General features: G+C 44.9%; 1 protein-coding gene across 8 annotated transcripts in view; it reads left to right on the forward strand.

The window, feature by feature from the left end:
• The window catches only part of Cracd (capping protein inhibiting regulator of actin), a 215,926-nt gene that overhangs the window by 137,415 nt on the left and 59,646 nt on the right, over positions 1–18,865 (forward strand). The window contains exon 1 of one of the 8 annotated variants that reach the window (XM_030254580.1): positions 15,051–15,156. The exons of the other annotated variants lie outside the window; for them this stretch is intronic. The gene's annotated coding sequence lies outside the window, so the exon portion shown is untranslated. Of the gene's footprint in view, positions 1–15,050; positions 15,157–18,865 lie in introns of those variants that run through there. 8 annotated transcript variants of the gene reach the window in all.

Here is an 18,865-nt window from a genome sequence, read left to right on the forward strand (position 1 = left end):
TGAAGTATCCAGTACTTTACTATAAATCCGTAGGCTAAGGTAAGCAATCTGAACACTTTTAGGCAGGACCTGGCTCAGCTATGGGTATTTAGCTATCAAATGTGCTTTCAGCTTGAGTTATTTTCAACTGCTGATAAATCTTTAAGGAAATAGCTCACATCAGTCAAGGAGTGTCTTTTATATAGGTATAAATCCACAGACACAGTTGCACCAGGACAGATTGATTGATTGGCTGATTGATTGATGTTCTGGCTCCTTATTTAACATGGCAGCACAGATATCACCCAATGATCCATGGCCAACATGCAGCACAACGCACGGCCGATAGCAGGTACTCAACAGATACTGATGGATCAAACTGCTTGTTTGTAAAATGGATGCAAATATAAAAGGTTCTATTTTGTGTACTGAGTGAATGCATGAGTGGTCCCTGCAGAAGGTACCCATCCAGCCAAGTTAAATAAGAAGTTGTAATAGGTTAGAAGCGTGGAGAAGAGATGGAAACCGAGCCCACTGCCCAACAGCAAGGATGGTAACCCTCCTCCTCACTCCCCTGTCGTCCCTCACCTTGTGCAACCTCTAACGTTCCACCTGCCACTAAAGATGGCCTTCTGTTTTCTAGAATTATATATGAAGAAATCATCTAAGTCTGTACCAATCATCCATTCTCTCTTGTATGCATCTTCTTTAACTCGTGCATTATTTTGAGTACCTCAGAGCAACCAATGTGTCTGCATATACAATAGTTCAGTTCTTTTTCTCGCCATGGAGAGTTCTATTAATAAGGACATGCTGGTCTGTGAACTTATTGAGGGATGTTAGGATTGTTTTCCTTTTGAAGCTGTTGCCACCTTCTCCTTCGGGTCATTTCTGTTGGGTGTGTTTTCATTTCTCTTGAGTTAACACCTAGGAGTGAGATGGCTGGATTGTGTGGTAAGGCAGATGTATGTTTCGCTTTTTAAGTAACAACCAGAGTGTTTTCCAAAGTAGCATTCTCAAAACAGTGTACGAATTACCCCTCCTCCACAGCTCTGTCACGCCCAGGATGTCGAGTCTTTTATTTATTTGTCTGTACACCTTAATGATGTGTTTGCTCAAATCTTTCCCCATTTTTCTTGGGTTATCTGTTTTCTTATTTTTTTAATGTAGGGCTTTGAAATATATTTGGGCTACAAATTAATTAGATTTGGGAACTGGAAATGTGTCCCCCTAGTTTATGATTTATCATTTCATTCTCTTACCATTGACTCTGTGTGTGTGTGTGTGTGTGTACATACATGTTCATATGTGTGCACATGTATGTATGCAGGTGTGCACACATGTGTTGAGGTCTGTGATCAACAAGTGTCTCCCTCAATTATTCTTCACTGTTTTTTTTTTTTTTTTTTTGAAACAGCATCTTTCACTGACCCCGGAGCTCAGCGATTTGTCTAGGCTGGCTAGTCAGGGAACTTCAGAGCCCCTGCTGGCTTTGCCTTCACAGCACCAGGATTACAGATGTGCATTGCTGCTTTTGTTATGTGGGCTCTGGGAGATTAAACCCGGGTCCTCAGACATGTGCTGCAAGCACTTTATTAACTGAGCCATCTCCTGAGCCCCCCTGAGCCTTTTGAAGAGGGCCTTTAATTTTTGCTGAGTCCAATGTATGTGTTTGTTCTGTCAGGCCACACGTATACTGTAGTATCTAAGTTCTCATAAGTTTTACATGAATATTTAAATTATTTCCTCCCCTCCCTCCTCCCTCCAACTCCTCATGTGCCTTGTCTGTCTCCCTCTCAAGTTCATAACCCCTTCCTCTATAATTATGACTTATATGCATATTACATGTTCACATTTGTATGTATAATGTATAGTAGTATATATATATTCCTTCTGAACTCATTTACTATTGCCCTTTGGTACGCACGTTTAGGGCTGACAGTTTGGAACTGGCTGACTATCAGAGGGCTGATTTCTGGAGAAAACTCTTTCTCCCTCTCTCAGAAGCCATCAGTCACTGGAGGGGTGGCGCCTAGTCAGCGTTGTATGTGTTGTTGTTACAATTATCAATTAAAGCTACCATGAACATACGTCCACACTATGTGCTGAATCCATCAGTTCTTAAACTCTGGTACAATTAGAAAATTATTGCAAAAAAGGGGGAAATATGGCCAGCCTTGGTGGCACACGGAATCTCAGAGCTCGGAAGGCCATCGGAAGGCAGGTGGGTCTCTGAAAGTTCAGGTTCAGTCTGGTCTACATAGACAGTTCCAGGCCAACCAGGGTTGCTTAAGTGAGACCATGTCTGGCTCAAATGGACAGAGAGAGGGGAGAGGAGGAGGGGGGGGAGGAAAGGGGAGAAGAAGAGGAGGGAAGAGGAGGAGGAAGAGGAAGTAAAGAAGGAGAAGGAGAGGGAGACGGGGAAGAGGAAGAGGAAGAAGAAGAAGAAGAAGAAAAAGAAGAAGAAGAAGAAGAAGAAGAAGGAGAAGGAGAAGGAGAAGGAGAAGGAGAAGGAGAAGGAGAAGGAGAAGGAGAAGGAGAAGGAGAAGGAGAAGGAGAAGGAGAAGGAAGAAGAAGAAGAAGAAGAAGAAGAAGAAGAAGAAGAAGAAGAAGAAGAAGAAGAAGAAGAAGAAGAAGAAAAGGCGTGGGGGTAGTAGCTTAGAGAGGAATGATAAAAGTATAAATAAGATTCGGTAGTGAGTAGGAAAAGTCAGAACAAGTGCTGACTACATCTAAAGCCATAATTGTATCAGAAATTGGAAACTGGTGGAGATATTGATCCCTCTCTTGTAACATAATTATGCATGGTGTGAGATCAAATGGAAGGGTTTCAGCAGAGAGCTAGAATGTAGATGGAGGATTAGCATTGGAAATCCACAGCTAGCAGTTAGAATCTTGGCCCTCCCTGGTCTCCCAGGCAGGATGTGCCCTTTGCTTTGCCTTCTGCTCTGAATCATAGAGCAGACTGATTTTGTGATCTAGGGCAGGATTCCAGTAAGTCATTGGGATTCCTGTGTCGTGATATAGTGGACTGCAATCTGTGGATTTAAATGGAGTGAAATGTCTTATCCTGTTTGCATACAGTTAAAAATAGATTTCTTTTCCTGCAACAGATACAGTGGGGGGAGGGGTAAACATTATAAAAGCATCTTTTCCTAATATCTGACTGAGCGCCATAAAGCAATAAACTGCGGGCATTTATTAAGTCGACGCTTTCATCAGAGAATGATAAGACGTTTAAGCTGCATTAGTTTTCATAAACCATTTATGGATTCTGCTTAGAAAGGTAAGGCGGTATAGAACTTTGAAACTGTCACTTTATGCGATGTATGGGAAGGTTGCTATCAGGGTTGCATTTTATTTTATGAGATGTATGGAAGGGTCGCTATCTGGGTTACTTGTTTCCTAGGAGCAACAAGAATGGGATGGGCAGATTCTGTGATGCTGCCGGCTCATTTAGTTCCTGCTCACATCTCCATCAGGAAGGCTCGGCTCGTTGAGAAATGAAATTGATCCCTCTGGGTGAAGGCATCAGACAAATTGACTGTCTAGATCACACAAGTACACAGTCTCCTTGGACACTGACTCCAAAGTACTCATTGAAGGTCATGTGCCATGTGCTCAGGTTCCAACCACACCCACAAATGCCAATGATTGACAGCACATCCAACTTTTAAAGCTAAAGTCTAAACAACCATAAAGGAGGGGGGGGGTGACCCAATAGATTTAACCAGGCATAGTTTAAAACTTTTGTGCTATAAAATATGGCCTAAGAGATGGTAGGAGGGAAACAGAAAAGGAACCGAGATCATGTGATGGGTGTTTCTGTCCGAAATATGTAGAAAGTATGTACCACTGAGACCACATTCATCAGCAAGAGACGTGTGCTGAAATGGCTGTGACTCCTTTTGGAAGGGGATGGGGGAGTGATGCTGCTTGCCTCGTGGTTACCAGGAAGTCCCAAGGACCCTCTAGAAGCATGCCCGCAGTCATCTGTCTCTCACTAGGTCCCACCTCCTAAGAACCCATTCGGTGACTTCTTCAACAGAATAACTTATTAAAGTGAGTGTCCTCGGGACCCAACTACTTCTCAACAACACCACCAGCTGGGGACCAAGATTTCAAAGCATGGATCTTCTTTGGAGACTGGGAGGGACTCTCTCCAAACCACAACAGTGGTATCTACAGTGAGCTCTGCTCTTTATAACGCATTTCTTTCACTAATATAGATATTAAACAGTCGCTGATGTGAAAGAGAAGCACGAGGTAAAAGAAAGCAACAACTAGCTGGGCGTGGTGGCGCATGCCTTTAATCCCTGCACTCAGGAGGCAGAGAGAGGCAGGGGGATCTCTGAGTTTAAGGCCAGCCTGATCTACACATCAAGTTTCCCTGGACAGCCAGCAGTTTTATCAGAGAAAGCCTGTTTTGCAAATACAAAGAACAAAAACAAAACAAAAATGCCTCCTATGCAGTGACTGTTTAAATTTAATGTAGGAACCAATATTTCGCCTCTCCTGTGATTGGAAGGCATCCAGGTAGGAGTCAAAGGGAAGAGTTGCAAGGCCGAGGCAAAGGCCCAAAGAAAGGCGTGTTTGAAAAACTAACCGGAAGCCGTCTTGGCTCATTGCCAGAAGAGGCTTTGCGGCTGCTTAGGGCGGGGCAGCTGAACTGATCATCAAGATTGTGGGCCTTACCTGACCTACCTCGGTGAAAGTCCCCTTGGGTTTTAGAACTGGGGAGAAAGGACTAAAGGTGATTAATTATGAAGCAGATTCCAGAGCAGGGAAAAATGAGACGAGGGTGCTGATGGATCACAAAGACGATTTAAAAAGGAGTTTAAGGGATTTAGTTTTCACACTACAAATCAACCTTTGATTCCTCTTGTACTGCATTTTGTACCAGGTGTGGAGAGATGGGCCATTATTGTCTGTGTTGTGGAGGAAGAGAACTTTCTTCTCTGGGCCTTCTTTTAGTTTGTAGCTGAGGAGCCTATAACAACATATAGATTTGCATGTAAATCCAACAGACGGCTTTCGCAGGATGAGAGCCTTCATAAGGAGATGGAAGACCCAAAAGCACAGGACTGGTGGTGTCTGTGTAGTTTGATGAGGAGGAAGAGGGCAGGCATGGGGCACATGATTGGAGAGAGGGTGATCTCTTGGTAAACGGGAAGCACTTGGCAATGTTTCTCCCTGCCTCTGGTCCTTCAGTGCCAAGCAGATTCATCTCCTCCGGCCGAAGGAAGTGTACTTCTCAAAGGAAGGCCTTGCTTCGGGGGAGAAGATCAAGGAGCAGGCGAGCATGACTGCTCCCCCTGGCTGTTTTCTCACATGCCAAGATGCCATATTTGGGTCATCTTAAGTTGATTCCTCCTTGGGAAGGCTTTTGTTCATAGACAGTCACATTTCTAACCTGATGCTCTAACACAGTGGTTCTCAGCATTCCTAACACCGCGACCCGTTAATACGGTTCCTTGTAGCGTGGTGACCTCCAACCATAAAGTGATTTTCACTACTACGTCATAGCTGCAATTTTGCTACTGTTACGGATCATAATGTAGATAGCTGATATGTAGGATATCCAATGTATGACCCCCATGAAAGAGAAGTGTGACCCCCTGAAGGAGCCACTACCCACAGGTTGACAACCACTGTCGTCTCAGAGGTAAAGGGAGGAGTTGCCTTTGGATTTGTGGCTTGGCTCATTTTGTCTTCCCGTCCTTCTTAGGGGCAGAGGAAGGATGACACGGTGGAGAGGTGGGGTTCTGTGACAAAATGGAGTTGAGTGGGGTTGGAGCAGGGAGGAGAGAAACCAGAAATGCATCCACAGTCTTCTCCTTTGCAGAGAGATCTTAGAGTTCCTACTGGTTTTGTAAAAATTCTTTATTTTCATTGCTGTGATCTCCTGAGAAATTATAAGAAAAGTTGCTTTGTGTGAACTAAAAAAAAAAAAAAAAAAAAAAAAAAAGAAAGAGAAAGAAACATCTTCAGTCTAGATCCATATTTCATTAAACGAATGCAAGCTCTGTGAAGATGTTCCAAAACCCATGGTGTACCAGGCAGTGCGATGAATAGCTACCATCCCATGGGCCCCTGTGACACAGATGTCATCGTGCTCGACTTATAGAAGTGCAAATGGATCCCTACTGTAAAATGTTACCACCGGCTCCGTTTTCATCTGAGAACAAGGAGGAGACGACCCGACGACCCCCTCTTCATCCCCGACTTAGCTGAAATGAGCAATGACTTATCTGGTTTCTAAATGCATTGAGGCAGTGCTAAACCTGGTGGAAAATGAAGTCATCTTTGCACTTAGAAAAAAAAAAAGCATATAAATGTAGAAACAAGATGAATGTTGTCACGTTAAAAAAAAAATCAACCTGGGGCCTGGAGAGATAGAAGTTAAGAGCACTGGATGCTCTTCCAGAAGTCCTGAGTTCAATTCCTAGCAACCACATGATGGCTCACAACCATCAGCATTGGGATCCAATGCCCTCTTCTGGTATGACTAAAAACAGGGACACCAACATTGGACTCATAGACATAAAATAAATCTTAAAAAATTAAAAAATTAAAAAGATTGCCTGTAAAGGAAAGTCTTTAGGGCAATTTTAAAACAGCCTTCGACCTTTGAAAACTAGTCTTCTTTTTTTTTTATTAGGTATTTTCCTCGTTTACATTTCCAATGCTATTCCAAAAGTCCCCCATACCCACCCCCCCAATCCTCTACCCACCCACTCCCCCTTTTTGGTCCTGGCGTTCCCCTGTACTGGGGCATATAAAGTTTGCAAGTCCAAAGGGCCTCTCTTTCCAGTGATGGCCGACTAGGCCATCTTTTGATACATATGCAGCTAGAGACAAGAGCTCCGGGGTACTGGTTAGTTCATATTGTTGTTCCACATATAGGGTTGCAGTTCCCTTTAGCTCCTTGGGTACTTTCTCTAGCTCCTCCATTGGGGGCCCTTTGATCCATCCAATAGCTGACTGTGAGCATCCATTTCTGTTTTTTGGGTTTTTTTTTTTGTTTTTGTTTTTTGTTTTTTTTTATTATATGTAAGTACACTGTAGCTGACAGACCAGAAGAGGGTGTCATATCTCACTACGGATGGTTGTGAGCCACCATGTGGTTGCTGGGATTTGAACTCAGGACCTTTGGAAGAGCAGTCAGTGCTCTTACCCGCTGAGCCATCTCACCAGCCCCGAAAACTAGTCTTCAAAACAGCCTGCGACATAGCCCTGCTGACCCCAGTCCCATGGTGTGTTAAGAACACTAGCCTACAGTTAAAGGTGTTATCTCACAAATGCCTCAAAACAGTCTTAAATTATAACTGTGAATGGGCCGCAGCTAGGAAGGTTGAGAACCACTGGTCTACATAGTGAGTGCCAGGCCAGCCAAGACTACATGGTTAAACCCTGACTCAAAGCAAAATCAAAACCTTCACACATGGGCATGTGTTTTGCCTACATGATCCCATGTGAAGTACATCAGATGAAAACCATGAATTTCTAAACTTGTGAACTTATTACAGGCCTTTCCAAAAAGCCAGGAGATTTCAGGACAGTTAATTTCATTAAATTGTTCATGTATTATGATCAAATATATATGTGTGTGTGTGTGTATATACATATATGTGTGTGTGTGTGTATGTATCTATCTATCTATCTATCTATCTATCTATCTATCTATCTATCTATCTATCTGTCCATCCGAGAATACAGAGTTAAAAGGTAAAGTGTCCATGTACTAAATATGTAGATACTTCCTTATCTCAAATGGTGTAGGAGATTGCTTCATAGTAAATCATGACTTAAAGAACATCTGATCAGGCCACAGAAAGGACCCTGAGTGGGACATGCCAGAGAGCCACTGTAGCAAATGATGGCTGGGAGAAGCAGGGCAGCATTTGACAGAGATTGAGGCTAGGGGAGGCAGGTACCCCAAGATAGAAAACATGAAGGAATAAACTCAGGACCTTCATCTCGGTTTTGTGCTCCTCTTTGTCCTAGGAGGCCAGTCAGAGTTTTAAGCAAGGCTCAGGGAGGGGCACTCTTCTCTACACAGCCTCATGCCTAATCCATCCTTAAAGTGTAACAAAATGTTGTTGGTTGTATCTTCTCCTTCTGGCTGCTTCACTACATCCCTGAAACATGTTTCTGTGCCTGGGCGTTTTGTCAGTGCAGTTATGGCTAAGTCCATTTGCATGGTTACTATGGTCCTAGACAAGGATATCTCATTCCAGCAGGTGGCCAGCATCCTTGAAGCTGTTATATGAAGCAGTGAAGGACCCATCTTCACTGCCGAAAGCACTGAAGGAACTCATTGTCAGTTAGCAGTTCAAGCTAAGTCTAACCCCTCATCCCAGCAGTGGCCACATTCCACCCTCCTCTCACCCCGTGTATCTGGTTGACTTATACAAAGGGCAGCAAGCTGTGGTCCATGGTGCCTGTTATGCCAGAGAGTGGCACTATTAGAAGGTGTGGCCTTGTTGGAGTAGGTATAGCCTTGTTGGAGTAGGTGTGTCACTATGGTTGTGGGGTTTAATATCCTAGTCCTAGCTGCCTGGAAGTCAGTCTTCAACTAGCAGCCTTCAGATGAAGATGTAGAACCCTCAGCTCCTCCTGCACCATGCCTGCCTAGGTGCTGCCATACTCCCACCTTGATGATAATGGACTGAACCTCTAAACCTGTAAGCCAGCCCCAATTAAATGTTGTCCTTATAAGACTTGCTTTGGTCATGGTGTCTGTTCAAAGCAGTCAAACCCTAAGACAGTGCATATAGACTCCTTCTTGGCTCTTCTCTCTGGTGTGGCTGTTACTGGTAGGGCTTTCGTACCTTGTACTTTGAGGCATTAGGATGTCAAGACAAGATGTAGACCTTGCCCTCCAGGAGCACATGGTATAGTGATGGAGACTGGCAAATAAGCAACGATTACACCTAGTGAATGCAGTTAGAATAGACCACCCGGGTGTTATGGACATACACAGGGGCAGTGGCAGAATCAGCCTTTGGAAGTGTGCTGGGGGACCATCAAGAAAGGTTTCTTGTATGAGACAACAGCTGAGATGGTCTATAGACAGACAAGCAGGAGCTGGGCACGGAAGAAGCTAGAGAATGTTCTGTGCATGTTAGTCAAGTTTCCATTTTTATGGAAATGCTGGCAGTAACTGATAAAGAGCACAGGTGTATTTTGGCTCACAGTTTTAGGATGTTCTGTCCATGGTCAGTTGGCCTTGTTGCTTTGACCCTGTGTGGTCACATTGTGGCTAACGTGTGTTGTGGAACAAAACTCTTCTTGTCATAGTCAGGAAATGAAAGAGAGAGAGAGACTGGGTCTCACAGTCTCTTCAAGGGCATGTCTTCAACAGCGTGAAAGGCTTTCCAGAAGGCATAGCCAACCAGGAGTGCCCAGTGTGGGTGCAGCCATTTAACACGAGGGAGACATTTCAGATCCAAACAGTGGTGGTATGCACAACCTAACATGAGCAGAAAGTAGGAAATGGGAAGGAACCCAGTCTTTTTTCATGTCAATATGCAATGCAAGTTTTGTTCCTAAACAAGACAGTTTGTCTTTTGGAATAAAGAGGTACCTTATATTAAATTCTTTAGCAAAATTTTTATATTAGAAGGCTCTCTCTAGATTTCTTTATTTTTAAACCATAAATAAAGATAGCAATACGTTGAAACTATCTGCCTCACCGTTAGAATGACATGTGAAGGTCCTTCGAAAGGAAGTGAAGTAATTTAATATACATTTAGTAAGTGGTTGTGGGGGTTGGCTTCACAATTGTGAGCTTGGGTATCATTGCCAATAAGCTTTTTAAAGGACCACTTCAGATGAAATACAATTAGTGGTTACTTTGTGGAGATCAGGAGTATGCATCTACAGCATGAATGGAAATAAAACCATCCTTATTTTAAGCAAATGGACATTTGTGGCTTGAGATTTTTCCCCCGTGAGAGCATCGAATACAGATCTTGAACTTCCCGTTCTGGACATAATGCAGCAAAGCTGTGTTCACTTCTTCCTCTGCCTTAGACTCTTCTAAATAATAGAGAGCAGGGACCGAAACAGAAACTTTGTCTTAAGTGAGCCCAGGAGATGTGTGCCACTCTGAACTAGAATCTATGGGTTAAAAACTATCAAAGGAACTGTGCCTGAGCACAAGTCATGCCTAGTTTTTACAGCACCCCAAGAACCCCTAAAAACCCCCAGGAATGAGAGCACAAGAAACACAGGGGCCCAGGCTGGGTGGGAGGCTGTGGATGAGCGTTTGGGGTTTCCGTCCAAAGTGAAGTTGGGCCCGATTTTCAGCCCCATTTCACCCAGGTGGCTAACCAGACTCAGTACCATGTGAATTGTGAAGCCTGTTCTCTGGAGAAACAGAATCAGGGGGCAACCAAACTGAGACTCAAACATAGGAGGCTGAGGATAAGCAGCCCTAATGAGAATCAGCGTAGATGAAAGAGTACCCAGCACAGTGACTACCAATACCCTAGCAAGTGGGGTAAAACGGTGGGAAACCGCCATCAAAAACCTGGGAAACCTGGGGGTGCTGACATTTGAAAATGCCAACGTTAGAGAAGGCTCCAAAGCTCTCCCATGTCTAGTCTCCCTTTATTCTTTTTTGACTTCTCAAATTCCCTCACATCTGGCAAGGAGCACAGTTGCCTAGATAGAGACTCTCTTTTCCAGACGCCTATCCTGCTTCCCAGAGAGCAGAGTCCAGACCTACTATGCTTTTTCAGAAGGAACGTGCTGTCCTTGTATTTTCCCTCTCTTCAATGGCTGCATGTGTTGGTGCTGAAGAGGCACCTCAACCTCAGGGACAAGGACAACACCCTAGGATCCCGGAGCAACAGAGTGGATGTAACCGGGCACTGGCGCTACTCTGGGTTCCATCCGGTCTTGGTTAGAGTTTCCAGGCCAGTCTTACGGAAGCATTCTCTCAATTCCTAATCATTTCCTCCTCCCAGGTATGTCTAAGATTGGGTCACGTTCATATAAACCAACCAGCATGCATCCATAGCACCAAATCAAAACGGGGGCTGGGGGAGGGGTATCTCAGTGACGTGCCCAGTCTGCAAGCATGAGTTCCTGAGTTCAAGCCCAAGAACACTCACCCATCCCCACAACACACACACACACACACACACACACACACACACACACGCACCCACGCACGATCATATACAAGGGAGAAGAGAAGGAAAGAAGAGAGGAGGGAGTGAGGGAAGGAGGAAGGACGAGAAAGGAAGCAACACTTGCTAAGGATGAAGGAACTTCCGGGTCTAACTGCCCTGCGCCGTTCACCAACTTACGAGTGATGTTAAAATAGAAATAGAGCTGACTAGTTTGAGTCACTGTGTTTCTCGATCTGTTTGTTGTAGCAACTCAGCTTGTAAAGTAACAAATATGAAGTGCGAGGTAGAGGCGGGTTTGGTGTGGTTGTACCTGGAGTCCTAGCGCTTGGGATGCTGAGGAAGATTGCAAATGGAAGGCCTGCCTGAGCTGCATAGCGAAACAGTGAGTTTGAGACTAGGCTGGGCTACATAGAGAACGTGTCTTTTTAAAAAAAATTCTTATTAATTAAAAAAAAAAATTAGGGCTGGAGAGATGGCTCAGTAGTTAAGAGCACTGACTGCTCTTCCAGAAGTCCTGAGTTCAATTCCCAGCAACCACATGGTGGCTCACAACCATCCACAATGCGATCCGATGCACTCTTCTAGTGTGTCTGAAAACAACTACTCATATACATAAAAAATAAATCTTTTTTTAAAATATTTTTTAATAATTCTTGGCTTTTCACCCAAATGCTCTCTGATGAAATCTACCAAGCCATACCGTGTGCTGGCGTAAAATCGGATTCTTAGTGACTCGCTATGAAATATGAATGACCACCAAGCATTGTGAAGCTGTTGATGAAAGCATCCAGCATAGGAGGCTGGAGACAGAGAGAAACAGCAAAGGAGCTCAAAGGGATTGCAATGCAGAGAGCAGAAGAAGACTTCAAAGAGCACGGAGCAAAATCCTCCAAGACATGGGGAGAATATCCTGAATGCATGAATAAGGAGCGGGATGCTATTCCTGCAGGGAGTAAAGGAGGGCTCTGAGAAATTAATCATTTAAGGAGCAGATCATTCCATAGGAGGCTTAAAAGAAACACGGAAAGTTAGAAGAAAAAGATGGGTCAACAGTAGGGGGAAAGTAAGAAAAATGAATATTCCTGTAATCCTAACATTTAGAAAGATGAACAACGGCGAAGGGAGTCACAAAGAATAGTTTGTATAATACGGATTTATGAGATGTAGAAATTCCCTAGTACAGTATTTCTGAATATTAATTCAGAATTATTCTAATTAAATGGATAGGAATAATTGTAATTCTTTGAGGACACATTTGACTTTTACCTGTTCTTTAAGTATATTTAAGTTGGTCATTAATCTTCCCAGAGCTTTGTTTTATTTTTGCTGGCCTACAAGCCAAGTTGTCTTTTTTTATATCTTTTACTTTTGGAGACAGGGTTTTTCTGTGTTCCCCTGGCTGTCCTGGAACTCACTCTGTAGACCAGGCTGGCCTCAAACTCAGAAATTTGCCTGTCTCTGCCTCCCAAGTGCTGGGATTAAAGGCGAGCGCCACCATGCCCCGCAAGCCAAGTCATCTTGCTGGGAAGATAAGGACATCCTGGAGGCTCAGGATCCCGGTCAAAGATGATGAATTATGGGAACTTTAGACCATTTTTAAAGCCAGAGAACAGAGAATGAAGGAGAAGGTAGCTTCACTCCCTTCGATGTTGATACATTGATGCTTCTCCAAAATTGAGCGTAGTGTTCACAAGCTGGCAGTTATGCTGTAGGCCCAGTAATGATTCCTGGATTTCTAGAGAGTCTGGGTGGCTTCTCGTGCCATGTCCTGAAGGCTGCTCATGTTCAAGAAAGCCTAGTGTACTGGCTGGTTTTGTGTCAACTTGACACAGACTGGAGTTGTCACAGAGCTTCAGTTGTCACAGAGTTGTCACAGAGCTTCAGGTGAGGAAATGCCTCCATGAGATCCATCTGTAAGACATTTTCTCAGTTAGTGATCAAGCAGGGAGGGCCCATTGTGGTGGTGCCATCCCTGGACTGGTAGTCTTGGATTCTATAAAAAAGCAAGCTGAGCAAGCCAGGGGAAGCAAGCCAGTAAATAACATCCCTCCATGGCCTCTGCATCAGCTCCTGCTTCCTGGCCTGCTTGAGTTCCAGTCCTGACTTCCTTTGGTGATGAACAGCAATGTGGAAAGTGTAAGCTGAATAAACCCTTTCCTCCCCAACCTGCTTCTTGGTCATGATGTTTGTGCAGGAGTAGAAACCCTAAGACACCTACTATGCATTTAGCTGTGGACTACTTAATGTGCTGCTTCCAAGGCCCCCAGCTGTGGCTGTGCTGTGTGTCCTGACAACGCCCAAACCAGTGTCTGCTCAACAACCCCTCACGTCCATGTTACAGCCTTCTGTAAATGGAGTCTGAAGCGCTATTCAGTCACACCGGAGGTCCAGCCCTGAGTTCTCCTGACGTAAGCAGTCTTTGCTGCTTCCTGCCTCCCTCCCTGCCTTTCCTCACCTCTGTTTCCTGTGTTCGCCACCCAGAGACATTTTCCCCAGCTTCTGAATATCCCATATTTTAATCCATCCTTCAAGACCACTTAATTCATTACCTTTCAACCAGACAGCTTTCTTCATCTGGAAATAATAGTCCCCTCTTGAAGTAACAGCTCTGTTCTCACAGAGCAGTCACCGCCTCCCTGGTCCTCCGCCATCTTCATCCTCTTTGGAACATTTTCCTTACTACGGAAAGGCAGTAAATAATTGCTGAGTGAGCAAAAGTGAATTTAAGTGAGAGGACTGTCTACCTGTTACTGCTGGATTTTCTTTGCTGGGAATTTTTATGACTTCTTTAGGAAGTCTATGCAGAGTGATCTCTAAGTCCATGAAAAGTCGCCCTGAGTCTTATGTTTATAATAGATTTCATTATACAACATGCCCGGCCCCTAATACAGTGTTTGCGGATCTTCTGGACCAAAGCTCGTGGCTCTTCCAGTTGTATTTTAGTCACCTCTCTTCAGTGTATAAAATGGTGACAGTGGCTGTCTGTTTCCTGCACTGACTTCAGTTAATCTTTCACAGTTACTAGGGCAGAACTGGTTTTGAAGAAGCACTGTCTGGCTTGCCCCACCACTGCAGATCAAGCTCCTATTGTAACTCTGACAGGCAGGATGAGTCAGTGTCTTGGCTGGGCCTGTTTCCTGAAGTCAGGTACAGGTGCAGAATGCCTAATGCCACCGCTGGCCCTATAACCTCTCTAACTCGCAGCCACTTACTGCTTTAAGAGACACTTCTAACGACTTGGTGGATTTAACAAGCAATTGGCACTAGGGGGTCATGGGCACCTTTATTTTTCTAGCTTACATATAATTGCTTTATTTGCTTCAAGAAAATTCAGGCAAAAATATAGGCTCTGGGGTATCCTATGCCTTAATCGATTAGGCCAAGTAGCACCATTTGGCCTTGACCTAGGTGGCTCCTGATGGAGAGGAGAGTCGGGAACCTTGGTCTGTAGTCTCCCTAGGGCTGTGATCCTCTGCCCCATCACTCATTGAGAGCTGGCATTCTGCTCTCCAGAGGGGAAGGGAAACTTCCTTGAGATGCCATGTTCCTATCTCTGAAGCTAAACCCTGCAGGTGTCCACGTATCCAAACAGCTTCCCATTCTTTCTTTCTCACTGGTCCAAGTTTTAGAAAGGGGCATGGTCCCTTCGGCCTGAAGTGAATGTGAATGCAGTCGGCCAGCACACAACTGGAAGGCACCCCTCCCCCATAACATGGAGTCAGTTACACTGCTTGTACAGCGCCCCTCAGAGCAACTGCCAAGGGGCAGAATTCTGGGTTGGATATTCCAGGGGCTGTTTTCTCCTTACTGGAATTGGAACCAAGTCAAAAGTCAACCCAACGGTGCCTGTGCCTAACCTGGAGGTCACACTCCTCCGTAGAAGTTTGATAATAACGTAAAACATCTTCTGGGCTCACGTGGGCCCTGCGTACACCCACCATCCGCCACTAGGTGCCAGTGGCTCAGGTAGCCGATCACATAGAAGAATTTGGCATCCTGACCAGGAAATGTTAAGCTTAAGTCACTACAGGAGGTAAGTGTGCAGAACGTGAAGAGAAGGCTCTCTGCGCTTGCTCTCCGAAATCGGAAAGCAGGGGGAAGACTAAGATGCCATCTTGTGACTTTGGCTTCCAGTTCCATTGCTCTATAAGGTTTTCTACAAGGGTGTGTCTTCTACTGTAGCCTGGTTTGTTTTGTTGTGTTGAAAGCAACAGGATGCTTTAGAGTGGACCCTCTTATGTCCTGCGCACGCATCTGTGTTTTAATAACCTGTGGAAGGGAAGGGTTGCGTTATGGTAGGACAAGGGCATGCCATGTAACCCAAGCTTCATGCTGTGTGGCCATTGTCCTCCATGGGATCTGTGTGAGAAGTGTGGCCCAAGATCTTACTGCTCAGGGCCTGTTCTCTGTCTCATAAACTAAGAGTTATAGCAGGTGTGGATAGTGTTATTTTTAGTAGACTATCCTTTATTTATTCATGCATGTGACAGTTTCATGCATGTGAGCAGTGTATCTTGAACCCTCCATCCTACTTCCCCAGGCAACCTCAACACCCCCCCTTCATGTCCGGCCTCTGTCTCTCTCTGTGTGTCTCTGTCTATCTCTGTTTCTGTCTGTCTGTCTGTCTGTCTGTCTGTCTCTCTCTCTCTCTCTCAATAACTGAGTCCAGATGCTGCCGCCTGGTAGAATGTTGGCTGATCTTGTTGGTGTGTTCTTCTGTGAATAACCACAGCTCCATAGCTGCAGTTGATTAGTGCCATGGCCTCGTGTCCAGAAGAGAGCATCTCACAGCACTGTTCCCCATATTCCTCCTGCCTCTTCTCCCTCGATGTTTCCTGAGCCTTGAGGTTGGAGAAAGCTGACTATTCAATATAACACTTTGTCCAGTTAGAACTCTCTGCATTAACTTCTGAGCCCTGCAGAGAGAATCTAATCTGGTTGAGGGCAGCACTAAACTACTAAACTATGTGCATAAACAGATAGATAGATAGATAGATAGATAGATAGATAGATAGACAGACAGACAGACAGACAGCGTCTCATGGAGCTTACTATGTAGACTGAGGTAGTCTTGAACTCACAAATAACCTTTGCCTCCTGAGTGCTGGAATTAAAGTTATGCAGCATCATACCTGATTTAGACAGTTAAACCATATGTCCATTTAGCAAGAGAGCAATAGTAGGTTCCCTCACAGGCCATGAGCTTTTGACCAGCCTTATAGTGCCAGATATGAATTTCCTCCTGTGTAAGAGGCCTCAAATCCAGTAGGTTACCCACATAACCTTCAGGCCCCCCATTGTACCAGTCAGTGTACCTTGCCAGGCACGTCAGTGCGTCGCACACGGTTGGATGCTGTGTGGCTGTTCACCTTCAGCGGCTTACGTAGTAGCTTCTGGAACTATGAAAGCTAAGCTCTATCAGGCTCCTGTCAGCAAGCATTTCTTGGCATCCACAATACTGTCGGGGTTTGGTGACTGTATGTGGGATGAATCTGATATAGCTGTCTCCTGAGAGGCCCTGCCAGAGCCTTACAAATACCGAGGCAGATGTTTTGCAGCCAACTGAGCGTGGGGTCCCCAATGGGGAGTTAAAGAAAGGACTGAAGGAGCTGAAGGGGTTTGCAACCCCATAGGAAGAACAACAATTTCAACCAACCAGAGCTCCCAGGGACTAAACCACCAACCAAGGTGTACACATGGCTCCAGCAAGGCAGGGATTTGTGCAATGCTGGGATGGAACCTGGAGCCTGTGATTGCTGGCCAAATGCCTTTCACTGAACCGAATATCCCAGCAATTAACTAGAGTTTTTGAGACAGTTTCTCTATGTAGCTCTGGCTGTCATATCATTTTTTAAAAGATGTATTTATTTATTTTATGTATATGAGTGCACTGTAGCTGTACAGATGTTTGTGAGCCTTCATGTGGTTGTTGGGAATTGTATTTAGGACCTCTGCTCACTCCAGTCGGCCCCGCTCGCTCAGTGCCTGCTTGCTCCAGCCCAAAGATTTATTATAAATAAGTACACTGTTGCTGTCCTCAGACTCGCCAGAAGAGGACGTCAGATCTCATTACAGGTGGTTGCTGGGTGTTGCTTCTGTCTCTGACCAGCAGAAAAGAGCGACAACACAGCGTTCTTCTCAAAGCAGTTTATTCAGGAACCTTTCAACATGCAAGCAGGAATCTCTCAACATGCAAACAGGAATCTTCCTTTAGCCCCCTATCACAATCCCTTATTTAACCCCTCAACCTCGCCCCATCAGCCCAGTCCATGTAATCTCAGTTCATTGGCGTTCGTCAAATGGCCTGATCTTGCGTCATGGTGTGCCTGTGCAGCTCTCACGATGGACGTGGCTTATTTTCAGGTGTATGAGGAAGTCAGGTGCAAGTCATAAGACTTGGCTGCAGTCCCGGGCGCCATCTTGGGACTACCGCCACACCTGCTCCCCACAGCTGGGATTTGAACTCAGGACATTAGTTAGTGCTCTTACCTGCTGAGCCATCTCGCCAGCTCTCATTTATTTTTTTTTAAATGGTAAGGTGTAAGATGTAAATGGAGGGATGTGGCTCTGTGGTTAAGAGGATTTGTTCTTGCAGGGGACCCAGGCTTGGTTCTCAGCACCCACTTGGCAGCTCACAACCCTCTATAGCTCCAGTTCCAGGGGATCTGATGCTGTCTTCTGGCCTCTGTGGGCGCTGCATGCACGTGGGGCACAGATAGACACGGAGGCAAAACATTCACACACGTAAGATAAAAAAGAAACCTTTTTAAATGTGCAATGCCAAGTCTTAGTGCATAAGACATGCTAAACATCACTAAACATAAGAAACCTAAGCTTGGCTGTTACCTTGCAAAGGCTACCAGATTCCTGGTCTTTGAACGGGCCTCCTGGGTCACTGTAGGCAGGAGAATGCCTCTGAACACATGGATCTGTCCTTCACCATAGGGCCTTTGTACCACACCTCTGTATTCAGTGCCTACTAGGGTAGAGTTGGCTCTAGCTATCCAGGAGAAAGGGAAAATCCCTTATCTTGCAGTCCTTGAATCCCTCCTTTTATTCTGCAAGTGCCCGTCACTTCTGCATATGACACACCCAGATGTCACCAGCTTATGAGCTTGCCAAGAATGGTGGACAGAGTCTAGGGAGAGTTGACATTATTCTTTACAACCCAAAACCCTTTCAACACGCTGGTGAGATCTGATACGTCCCAGAGCCATGGTAAAATAGGGTTAAGAGAACAATTTATGTCTGCATTGCTCTAAAAATAATTTGGTCTCCTTAACGTTTCTCTGCACTGCACACTTGCTGACATTCCTCCTGGTTCCTCCTTCCCTTCGCCTTCATGTGTTCTGCACACTTCTGTCTCTGCTTCCTCAGCTCCTTCTTTATAACAATTGAGAACTGTCACACAGAGGTCAAAACAAAACCACTTATTGATTTAATTGTGTCTTCACCCTAGCACTTCAGTAGTTAATAGTTTGGAGAGACTGTCTGTTGCGCATTGCGATAAATAATTGAAATGTGGCGTCAAACTTAATCTTTACATGTCCTTAGTCCCATTTCTTTTTAGACAAGAGAACAGAAACTAAAGATAGGATGGAACTTGATCCCAAGTCTTACAGCTAGGAAGTGAAAAACTGTAGACTCCAATGCAGGTTCCATCCCCCAGAGCTCACCTGTGTCTATGGATTGGGCTTTGAGGCTGGTGGCCTGTCTGAGATATACCTTGGACTACGCAGGAG

This window comes from Mus musculus, chromosome 5 (genome assembly GCF_000001635.26).
Source record: "Mus musculus strain C57BL/6J chromosome 5, GRCm38.p6 C57BL/6J".
Taxonomy (NCBI): domain Eukaryota; kingdom Metazoa; phylum Chordata; class Mammalia; order Rodentia; family Muridae; genus Mus; species Mus musculus.